The following is a 12,961-nucleotide window of genomic DNA, read 5'->3' on the forward strand; positions in this document are numbered from 1 at the left end:
TTTAGCACACAAGTTGTCTGTAAAAATATTGATGCGGAAATATTGAGAAAGGCTAAGGGCAAATTTCGAAATTTGAAAAATAAGTTCGACGAAAATTTGAGAAAATGCTAGACAGATTTTTAGTCAACTTTGGAGGGTCATTTCTCCTAGTATATGAGGATTTTTAAGGTGTTTGAAAAGCCTAAAATGAAGTTCGTCGAGTCTAGTTTGTAATACAACAAACCGCTCGTCGATAGGGCGTCGGAGTAGAGAATTATAGACGTTACAAACTGAACTGTCGCGCAGAAACAGTACCGCTACAGTACCGCTACAGCACTGTAGCTACAGTGAAACCGACCCAAACTTATTATAAAAAGGGTCAAAACCCCCATTTTTCATCATAGAATGGTCCAAAATTTCCAGAAAATTCTGCACTCAAAAGGGAGCTTAAATCTCACATAAAAGTGAAGATCTTGAGCAAAATTTCAAGCTACGAAATATGGATCGAGGTCCGGGCAACGCGTAGTCGCGGATATAATTTCGTTTGGTGTTGGAGTGGCTTGGGAACAAGAAAATGGTGAAGAGTTTGCTACCTTCATAAAAATAAGGTATAAATTATTGAATCTCTTTCTTTATCAAGTTTGGTTAAGGAATAATTGCAAGAATAAAGTTATAGTTTGTTGTGTTGATGTTGTTGAATTATGGAATGAGCCCGTGTAGTGTATTGTGTAGAAGTGATGAACTAATTTCACTTAGTATTTTAATTATTGTTATAGTAGATTCTATGATGTAAAATGAGGATTTAGTGGCCTGAAACGGAGTGAAAATCGTTTGTGGATTATTGAATAAGTTAATGGATATTAGTATGATTCCTTATAATTGTATGAGTGAATTTGTAATGTGTGGATTGTGGATATAACTCATGAATTTGGAAGCAAGAAATATGTTTGGAAGATTGTAAGTTGGGTTGTCGGGATTGAATTGAATATAAGAAAAATGTTGTTGGATTGTGTGACAAGAGTTGCTAAAGTTAGGATGTATTTCGAAATAATTGTGAAGTTGGAAGATATGATTGTTGGTATCGTTATTGATAATTTGGCCGAGTTACATTCTCGGATTTGTTGTTGTATTTTTGGCCGAGTTGAATTCTCGGGGATGCTATATGTATAGGGGAGATGCTGCCCAAATTTTTGTAGACAAGTATTGGTTAAGATTGAACTTTTAAACCTTATGATTTATATTTGGTAAATGTGACCAAATGTAGATTTTGGACGAAACGGGATTTGAATTTGGAGAGGCGTAAGGAGCGAATAAGGTATGTAAAGCTTTACCTTTCCTTCTCTTGGCATGTCCTAGGTATGATAGGCTTTGATACGAGCCTCGGGGACGACTCTACTCTTCGGAATCTACGTTCGAATTTGCCCCTTTTTCATTCAGTAGAATTGAATTGAATATGTTATGAATAGTTAGAAAAGGTGCCTAAATATCTAGAACTTTCACAAATAGGACCCGACTACCTTAGAACTCTCACGGGTAACGTTATGAAGTGTAACATACGTAAATTATGTGCGCCACCTCATTTGACCCGAGGTGGGCCCACTTTCCCGGATTTTTTTGATTTGTTCCGTTTGACTTATTTTGGAATAAAATTCAAAGGAAAACTCTTGGTTACTCTTCTAACTACTATATGACATTCGTTTGACTCATTTTTTTAAGTCCCATAATATATTTTGAAACATGAAAATGATTTCAGAAAGCTTATTTTGACATATGCTATTGTGATATCCGAAAGGCATACGCTATGACTACCGTTCAATCTCTTTTATATGATTTGTCGTCTGAGTTATGCTATCGAGATTCTGTAAATGTTTATATTTTGATATGTTCAAACAATCCCAAAATCTTTAATTTGATATAATCCCTCGCGACATCCGAAAGGTACGTGCTATGACTATCGTCTGATTTCTTTCTTAAATGACCTGTCATTCGGATTATTCTGTCGGGTCTTTGTAAATATTTTATGATGCATAAGTTTCTCACTACTCCACTCGTGGATGCCTCAATGCTTCCTTCACTGAGCCCGGGCCAGGATATGTTATCACGCGTATTCCACTGCATTGTTCGCCGTGCCTCGATGTGAGGGGGCAGGTATACGTGTACATGGGTTGTGGAGTATGCTGTGCCATGTACACACATTCTGATATATGATGATATGATATGGCCATCTGATATGTTTGATATGTGCACATTATGATACGATATGATATGTTACGGAGCTATTCCATACTCTAGAGTATGCTGTGTTGTGGCGCCAGTGACGGGGTGGCGACCACGTTCTGTTCACCGTGTCCCATAATGGGGCCGGATATGGCATATGTTCTGACATGCATTGATATTTCTGTCCACCGCGTCCCTCACGGAAGGGCCGGGATCTGTTATACACACACATGCGATATACGATTTGTGTCTGGAAAGTAAGTTCTCTGGAATTCTGTACCCTCTGTACTTTTTCTGACCTATGATATTGATATACATGATCTGTGTCTGGAAAATCAACATTCTGACATTCTGGATCCGTACTTCTTCTGACATATGACTTCGACATATATGCTCTGCGTGTGGAAAACAAACCTTCTAGTACTCTCGATCGGTACCCCCTTTTTTCTGACATATGATCTGCGTTCGAAAAATAAATATTGGTACTTTGGATAGTGTACTTACTGTTTGTACTGTCTGTTTCGATTATGGTTTAGTTTTCTGTATTCCATGCTTTACATACTCAGTACATTTTTCGTACTGACCCCTCTTCTTCGGGGGCTGCGTTTCATGCCGCGCAGGTACACCTAGATGAGTTGAAGTTATTACAAAAGATGTTCCAGCGGAGTTGGTAGGCTCCATTTGCTCCCGGAGTGTTGCCGAGTCAGAGTTTGTATATGTATGTTATGAATTCTGGATTTATGCTAGAGACTTTGCAGACAGAGTCGTGGGTATTGGTTATCAGTCTGTAAGCGGCTCCATCAGCCGATATGTCATTCTGTGTTATGTAGTAAATTTTATATAATTACGGACTTTGCCTAAAATTGAGAACGATAAAAGATGGATTTCGAAAGCTTAATATGTATTTTACTTTTATCTGATTTTCAGCGTCTGAAGAAATTATGTGTGTAATAAGAATCTGTGGGTTCGCTCGGCTCCGGATATGGGGTCGGGTGCCCATCACACCCTAGTGGAATTGGGGTGTGACACTTGTTCCCGCTAGGTAAAAGGGAAAAAAATGAGAATGTTATAGGGCTGTAGAGATGATTATTGAAGACGACAAGGGTACTAAAACGAAAAACACTAATGATGAAAACGAGATACAATGACCTGTATCTCATAAAATACAAGTGTCATACAACGAAATTCACACTACTAAAAAATTGCCAAAAATCAACGGATAAAAAACTGACGCACTGCGTCGGTTTAAAAAACCGACTCACTGCGTCGGTTTTTTTGCATTTCTATTTTTTTTTTAATTATTTTAATTAGAAAACTGACGGACGACATCGGTTTTTTTTTTTTTGGGCAGAATTTTGAAAATATATTTCCGGCAAAACAACAACGTTGATGAAAACGAGATACAGTGACCTGTATCTCTAATTTTTTGCATTTCTAATTTTTTTTAATTATTTTAATTAGAAAACTGACGGACGGCGTCGGTTTTTTTGGCAGAATTTTGAAAATATATTTCCGCCAAAAAAAAACCGACGTCCCACGTCGGTTTTATTTAAAAATAATACTCCCTTTGTTTCAATTTGTTTGAATCTATTTCCTTTTTAGTCCGTGCCAAAATGAATGACCTCTTTCCTAATTTGAAAACAAATTCACTTTATGAATGATTTACAGCCACACAAATTTTCAAGGCTTATTTTGAACCGCAAGTTTCAAAAGTCTTTCCTCTTTCTTAAATGTCGTGCCCAGTCAAATGGGTTCATATAAATTGAAATGGCGGGAGTAATAATAACTAATATAAAACTGACAGCCGACGTCGATTTTATTTTTAAAAATATTTTAAATAATATGCAATTCATTTTGTTTTTTAAAAAAATATTAAACAATTTTTTTTTAAGAAACCGACGGACAGGGTCGGTTTCCTTTTTTTTTTTAAAATTTTTTGGGTCAAAATCTGGTCAATGTGCGGGAAAAACCGATGGACAGGGTCGGTTTTGTCCGTCGGTTTTTTTTTTTTAAAACATGGCAGACGGGTTCATACCTATTTCCTCTCCTCTTCCAAATTAAAACTCCCATTCCCCTCAAACCCTACCCGCCGCCCCCCTCCCCTCCGCCCAGCCCCGCCGCCTGCGCAGCCCATCCCCACCTACCCCAGACCCGTTTTGAAGTTAATAAATTGATGTTAGTTTCTCTTAAATTAGAGCTTTTAAAATTCTTTCAATTTTAGTTTTATTTATAGATTTTAGGCCTAATTCTAGTCTATTTAGCTTTGTTAAACATCATTTGCAATGTTATTAATGTTGAATTTGTGAAAAAAATGTAAACTTTATTTGACTAGTTTACTTGTCATTTTTTTTTTTTTGGCTTGAGATTGTGCTATATTTCATGTTCTTTGTCAATGTATTTGTGTTAGCTTAGTTATCATTCTTTGTAATATTATTGATGTTGAATATGTGCAAAAATGTATACTTTAATTATTTGACTAGTTTTTTTTTTTTTTTGGATTGTGCTTTTAGTTAGAATTTCATAAGTTATTCGAATTGTTATTGATCATTCCAAATTAGAATTGATTGAGATTGTGCTTTTCAAAGTTAGAATTGTTAAGGTATAGTATTTCTATAACATCAATACTAAAATGTAGACTTTATTTCTCTAGATTTACTTTTCAATTTTTAGAATTGGTTGGGATTGTGCTTTTCGAAGTTAGAATTATTAAGTTATGTTAGAATTATTAAGTTATCATATTTCTATAACCTCAAAACTAAAATGTAGACTTTATTTGACTAGATTTACTTTTCAATTTTTAGAATTAAAGTTAGAATCCATAAGTTATTAAAGTTAGAATTGTTATTGAGAATTCAAAGTTAGAATTGGTTGGGATTGTGCTTTTCAAAATTATATTAAAGTTAGAATTTTTATTGAGAATTTAAAGTTAGAAGTGGTTGGGATTGTGTTTTCTTAAGTTATATTTTAAGTTAGAATTCTTAAATTATAATATATTTCTATAACCTCAATAATTTGTGGCTATATTTTTGTAGATGTATCGTATGTGGATGTATAATATGAATAATAGTAATCGTGTGGGTGTACATGATGAATTTGTTGAAGGTGTTGATGGGTTTATCACACATGCAATGACACTTCACCCTTTTCAAAATGAAGGGGTAATTAGGTGTCCTTGTTCTCATTGCCGGTGTATGAAGTATTTGAAACTGAAAGCGGTTAGGGTTCATTTATATAGTCGTGAGTTTAAGAAGAAATATTATGTTTGGACTGATCATGGAGAGACTGATGGGGTCAATGGTATATTTTACAATATGGTTGTCGGTGAAAGTAGTGTGTCGCAGGAATATAGTCATGTCCAATATGATAGAGTTAATGATATGGTTAATGATGCTTTTGGCGTACAGTCTGGGTTTGAACCTGAGAAAATTTTTGAGGAACCTCCTAATGAAGAAGCAATGCGCTTCTATCAAAAATTAGAAGAGACTAGTCGTCCACTTTGGGTAGGGAGTCAGCATTCTAAGTTGTCTGTTGCAGTTAGAATGATTAACATCAAATCAGATTGGACTGTTGCTGAAGCTGCTATGCACTCAATGATTAAGCTTGTAGGGGAACTAGTTAGTCTGGAATTCGACATACCTAAGAGTTACTATGAAGCAAAGAGATTGGTTTCCAAATTAGGATTGTCGTATGATAGAATTCATTGTTGTCCAAACGGTTGTATGTTGTTCTATAAGCAAGATGCTGATTTAAATGAATGTAAAATATGTGGACATGCGCGTTATAAGCGGACACCTAGTGGGAAGATGGTTCCAATTAAGGCGATGCATTATTTACCTATTATACCTAGGTTAAAGAGGTTGTTTGCATCGCTGAGTTCTGCTCCTCACATGAGATGGCACAGTGAAAATAGAAGCCCACCTGGTGTTATGTGTCATCCATCGGATGGAGAAGCGTAGAAACATTTTGATAGAACTTATCCTGATTTTGCTAGTGAACCAAGAAACATTCATTTGGGTTTGTGTGCGGATGGTTTCACACCATACTCTGTTTCGGTTGCACCCTATTCTTGTTGACCTGTATTTCTTACTCCATATAATCTACCGCCTGAGATGTGTATGACAAGTCCCTATATATTCCTAAATTGTGTTATCCCTGGTCCTCGTAATCCAAAAGTTTTGATTGATGTATATCTACAACCTTTGATTGATGAGTTAAAACAATTGTGGTGTGAAGGTGTAGTGACATATGATATATCAACTAAGAGCAATTTCAATATGCGTGCTTCTTTGATGTGGACTATTAACGATTTTCCTGCATATGGAATGTTGTCTGGTTGGATGACTGCTGGAAAGCTTGCTTGTCCTCATTGCATGGAAAATAGTAAAGCTTTCACTTTAAAACATAGCCACAAAAAATCATGGTTTGATTGTCATCATCAATTCTTGCCTATGGATCACCAATTCAGGAAAAAGAAACAAGCATTTAGAAAGAATAAAACTGAAAATGATCCCCTACCTCGAACACTGTCAGGAGAAGAAATTTGGGGGAGGGTTTGTCCCTTGCCTAAGGTCACAAAAGTTGCCCCTTATAGACTACCTGGTTATGGTGTTAAACATAATTGGACTAAACAGAGCATATTCTGGGAGTTACCGTATTGGAAGGATAATCTTCTACGGCATAATCTTGATGTGATGCATATTGAAAAAAATTACTTTGATAATTTGTTCAACACTGTTATGGATGTTAAAGGCAAGACAAAAGATAACCCAAAAGTTAGATTGGACCTAAAGGAATATTGTAGGCGCCCTGAATTGAACTTGCAAGAGTTAGCGAATAATAAAGTGTTCAAGCCCAAGGCTAGTTTTTCATTCACTTTGGAGAAGAAACGACAGATTTGTCAATGAGTTAAGAATTTGCGGATGCCAGAGGGGTATGTGTCTAATTTTGACAAGCGTTCTGATATGAATGAAGGAAAATTGATGGGTATGAAAAGTCATGATTGCCATGTTTTCATGGAAATTTTGATTCCTATTTCATTTAGCCGCCTACCGGAAATAATATGGAAACCAATCACAGAGATAAGTTTGTTCTTCAAGGATTTATGTTCTAACACTTTGACAGTAGAAAACCTTCAAAGAATGGAACAGAATATACCAGTCATTACAACTAAGCTTGAGAATATCTTTCCATGTGGATTTTTTGATGTGATGGAACATCTTCCCATTCATCTTGTACAAGAGGCGCGCCTTGGAGGCCCAGTTCAAACTAGGTGGATGTATCCTTTCGAGAGGTAAGTAACCAAACTTACTACCTTTTTCTTTAATAGTATTTTGTTAAATAATTATTGTTCCTATTGATATTAAACATGTGCAGGACCATTGGAAAATGTGAAAATTTGGCTAAGTAGAGATCTAAGATTGAAGGATCTATTTGTGAAGCGTATCTTGCAAAGGAAACAGCACATTTCTGTTCATATTATTTCGGAGAGCAAGTGTCGTGTATGAGAAATAGACCCAACCGTAATGATGAGGGTGGGGTTGATCCTAACTACCCACCAATGTCCATCTTTAATCAACCAGGACGAGGTTCTAAAACGCCTCCAAAACGAACCCTGAGTAGTATGGAGAGGCAATCAGCTGTGACATATGTTTTGCTCAATTGCCCTGAAATTCAAGTATATATTCGGTGAGTGTCGAAATATGTTACTGAATTAAATGGGTAACTGATAATGGTGAAACTAATGAAAATCTTGCATATGTCGAGCAGTTACTTCGTAGAACTTGAGGGCGATGAAGCCATATATTCTAAGTTTTCCCATTGGTTGTACGATTTTGTAAGTGTGGAAATTCATTGCATAATTTCAATTAAATGTAGGCTACATAGAAGTTATTGAAGTTTAATTTTCCTCCTTATTATATAGGTTTATCATACAGGAGAACATTCCCAATTTGTGAAAGATATAGCTCTTGGACTAGGCAATGAAGTTAGGAAAATGAAAAAGTACATTGTTAATGGCTACAAGTTTCACACCGAAGAAGTTTCTTAATATAAGAAGACGAATAATAGTGGAGTGTGCATTAAAGGAGATGCTGATGGTAGCGGTGTAACTATTGATTATTACGGTGTGCTGCAGGAGATCATACAACTTAAGTATCCAGGTTACCCTAAGAAGAAGATAACATTATTTCGGTGCAAGTGGTTTGATCCAAGCCAAAGAGGTACAAGGGTGAATCATCAACATAACGTAATTGAAGTCAAATACACAAGACAATACAATCGCTATGATCCCTTTATAATTGTACAAAATGCTAAGCAAGTGTATTATACTCCATATCCTTTGCGTAGGGATAAGGCTGATTGGTGGGTGGTTATAAAGACTAAGCCTGTGGGGAGGATTGAGGTCGATAATGCATTAGATGTGGCGTATCAAAATGATGTACCAGTTGTTCATCAAACGGTTGACACCGAGTTAGAAAATAGTTTGGAACATCCTCAACACATATTAGAAGAAGTTGATGAAGATGATGTAACTATCATAGAAAATGTTGAGGAAGAATCGACCGATGGACCTGAAACAAGCAATGAGGAAGAATTATCTGATGAAAATGCAACAAGCGAGGATGAGTGGGAGGATAACTAGTTGCATATTAGTTTATTCTATACTTGATAATAACACAATTCTATACTTGTTAAATTTTTATTTTAACGTTATTAACTTTCTGTATGCAGATGTCATCAGGTGGTAGTGATCAAGGTAGAGGCAGAGGTAGAGGTAGAGGTAGAGCTGGAGGTACTAGTAAGAGAAAAGATAAGAGACCTATAGATCCTACAGCTACTAATAGTCAGTCCATTCCGTCCGCTCAACATATGCAGTCTACTCCGCCTCCTTTTTTTATGCCTGGCTCTTCTATGCAGGCCCAGTCTGGTCAGTGGGTCTTTCAGCCGGCACCACCTCAGCTGGCATCATTTACCTATCCCACTTCTATACCTATACCTATTTATTGCCCACCACGTGACAGATCTCCTAGCACATCGACCACTTTGTCTCCTTCTCCTTCTCCAAGTGGTACACCTCCAAGTGTATCTAATTTGCGCCTTAGAGATAACAGCTCTGAGCCTGAGTCACTGCCATCCAGCCATTCTCAGACCTATCTTTGTCCTCCTGCACCTACACCTGCTCTTGCACCGGCTCCTATACAGGCACCGATATGTCATGGTTACATCCGGGAGACAGAGATGCGATGGGTCGGATTTTCATCGTGCCTGAGGGAGCTGGGTAAGATTGTCTTTTATTAAGTTTTCCTAAAGTTTTTTTTTTCATCTTAATCTTATATGCATTAAATTTTTTAATTGCAGGTTCTATATATCCAGATCACGAAACTACAAAAGTCTTGCTGGATGTTATTCGGAGGCTTTATGGCGATCATTTTTATACTTTATGGGGTGAAATCCCATATGATACTCGGCAGGCTATGTTTAGAGAGTTTAACGTATGCATCTTATTATACATTTCATAACTTGAATTTACTTTTATATAAATCATCTAACATTAGCTATTTGATTTGCAGATGTATTGTACATGGGATCCAATGGACAATGATAGGGTTGCTGCAAACTTTGAGATGAAGGGGAGTGCAAGGTTGTCTGATTGGTTTTCGAGGGCTAGAAGGTATATGAAGATGCCCCAATGGCTAAACGCTGAACAGTGGGAGAAACTTAAGGCATATTGGCGAACTCCTGAGTTTATCGCCAAGTCTGAGCAGGCAAAGGCTGCCCGTGCATCCCAAAAAGGGGGATCTTTGCACACTGCGGGTGCAAGAAGTCAGGGGCACGTGGCTAGGACAATGGTAAGTAATTTTATACTTTTAAAGTTACCTACGATCAATATATCATTATTGAGTTATTAATTTTATGTTTAACTTTTTTTTTTTTTGCAGAAAAAAGCTACGAGACAGATGCCAACTCATAAGCTATTCCTAAAGACCCATACAAAAAAGAAAAAGCAGGAGTCGGATCCGACCGTATGGGTTGAGGACAGGGCTCGTAATTCCTATGTAAGTGATAATTTTATTATTTAAGTAATTATATATAAGTTTAATTATGATATATTCGTTATATACTAAGTTTCATTTTTTAATATACAGACACAATTTATGGATGATGTGGACCAGTACAGCCAAACTCAGCCTGAGCATTCGAGTCGTTCTCCACCGGAATTAGAGATAGATTTTTGGTGTAGAGTAGTTGGGGGAGTACAAAAGGGTAGAGCGTACGGTCTAGGCCCAAGGAACAACTTAAGTCGCCTTCGGTCAAGATTGCGAGGTGAAGGGTCTTCTCGACAAGCCGAGGGAGTTGATGGTGTTCAGGTCGCAGCTATGGCACAACAAATTGCTGAACTTAATAGGAAATTAGCTGAGCTTGAGGCAAAAAGAGTTAAGGAAAGTAACACCATGAAAGCGAGCCTTGAATCGCTCATGACACAAGTTAAAAGCCACATTGCATGTGGACAATTTGGTGTGCCCCCTTCTCCCCCCCCCCCCCCCCCGACCTAGAAGATGATGATGACGGTGATTACATAGCCCGGACACCGGATGATCAGTTGTAGTAGTTTGGATTTAATAATGGACTTATGTTAAAACTAGTTAATGGTACTTTTGGTTGGACATTTAAATATTTCTGAACTTTGAAGGTCTATTTAGATCGTATTTGATGTGTTTAGATATGATGTGTTTTATAATTACTTAGGGTGATTTTATGTGTTGTAGCTCTTTTAGAATTGATTTGGAGCATTTTAATGCTAGTTTTGAGCAACTTTTGGTACTGGTTTCTGTGCAGGTGTGGCTGCAGAAAATGCAGGAATTGCATGCAGGAAATTTTCCAGAAAACCGACACAGTCTGTCGGTTTTCTGGAAAATAATTCTTAAATTTTATGAAAAAACCGACGCACTGTGCCGGTTTTGTATTTAAAATAAAAAAATTAAAATAAAAAACTGACGTAGTGCGTCGGTTTTTTCATCAAATATATATTGTTTTTATATAAGATAATAAATCAGAAATTAAAAAAACGATTCAGTCCGTCGATTTTTTTTTTTTTTTTAAATTATTGGATAAAACCCGACCACGTAACTAACGCAGTCCGTCGGAAAAAACCGACGTTGTCCGTCGATTTTCAAAAAGTGAGGCTATGTAAACCGACGGACCGTAAAGGGTCAGTTTCATTGAAAAAACCGACGCGGTCCGTCGGTTTTTGCCAGTTTTTTAGTAGTGTCAGTGACATACAAGTGATTTTTGGTGGTGGTTGGGTGGTTTCTGGTGATGATATAAGTATATCTCATAAAATACAAGTGTGATACAATGAAATACAGTGATATACAAGTGTATGTTTGTATGTATGTATGTATGTATGTATGTATAGTATGTTATATGCATGTAAGTTGTATGTGTGGCGTTTTTGGGATGATGATTGTAAACTGTATGTAAGTTGATCTTGTATCCGCGGATACATTGTATTTCACTTGCGCAGATACGCTATGTCGTTACATTCTGAAACACAATTGTAGCTACAAATCGTAAATCCGCAAACTATAGCTACGTTACGTAATTACACTCTAAAGTATATTCTGAGCAAAAATAATAGGTCAAGTTGGTCAGATTATATTATGATTAGTTGTTTGACACATCCTAATTCAACTTATTTTAGCCCCTTTATTAATTTGACCTTTATTAACCTGGCCAAATTCAGTCTAATCCACCAATTCCCGCCCTTAAGTGGATGACATATGTTTTTTCATAATCTTTATCACTTAACTAGTAAATTTACCCGCGCTTCGCGTGATCATAAAAACTCTAATAATTTACTAAATGTAAAAAAAAGAGGTATTTTACACACTCTCTCTCTATATATTAGCGTACAGATGACCCGACTTTTATACATGGACTATATTTGTAAAGTTAATATATATTTCTTAATCAATTATTTTTTTGGTTTCTTAAAATGTTTTTAAGTACCAGATTGAAAACATATTATTTGTTCTTAATTTAAATGCACTATGAAACAATAATAAAATTCAACAGAATCAACTATCAATATTATAAAATAAATCCTCCAAGCACAAAAGAGTCCCTTTCATATGTATTTAAAAAATTTCATATGTATGTAATTCTAGAGGTGACCTATAGAATTACTGCTATGACCCGTTGCATGACTATAATTTATGCTTTCAACACTGTTGAGCAAAGAAGAGAATTGTGGCATCAACTATGTGATATTGCTCAACAAACTTCCATTCCTGGGTTGTTGTGGGGAGATTTTAGTGCAGTATTATGTGTTCAAGATAGATTATGTGGTGCCCTAGTTACACATGTTGATATGCAAGACTTTCAAGACCGTGTCCAGGTCCTTAATCTATCAGAAGTTGCTTGGAGAGGGGAATATTATACCTGGACAAATAAACAAAGGGGAGTAGATAGAATCTATAGCAGATTGGTCAGAGCTTTGGAAAATGTTGAATGGATGACACAACAAGGCCATCTAATTGTGGATTTCTAGCAACCTCACATATCAGATCATTCACCTCTGGTCTTAAACATTAGAGTGGACAATCACAATACTAAGGTTCCGTTCAAATTTTTCAATGTATGGGTTGAACACTCAAATTTCTTAAGGTTGGTAGAAGAAGGGTGGTGCAACAAGCTCAACAATGATCCAATGAGAAATATATGGATGAAACTTAAAAATTTAAGGGTTGCATTCAGAAAATTGGAC

Source organism: Lycium barbarum, chromosome 7 (assembly GCF_019175385.1).
Source record: "Lycium barbarum isolate Lr01 chromosome 7, ASM1917538v2, whole genome shotgun sequence".
NCBI classification, from domain to species: domain Eukaryota; kingdom Viridiplantae; phylum Streptophyta; class Magnoliopsida; order Solanales; family Solanaceae; genus Lycium; species Lycium barbarum.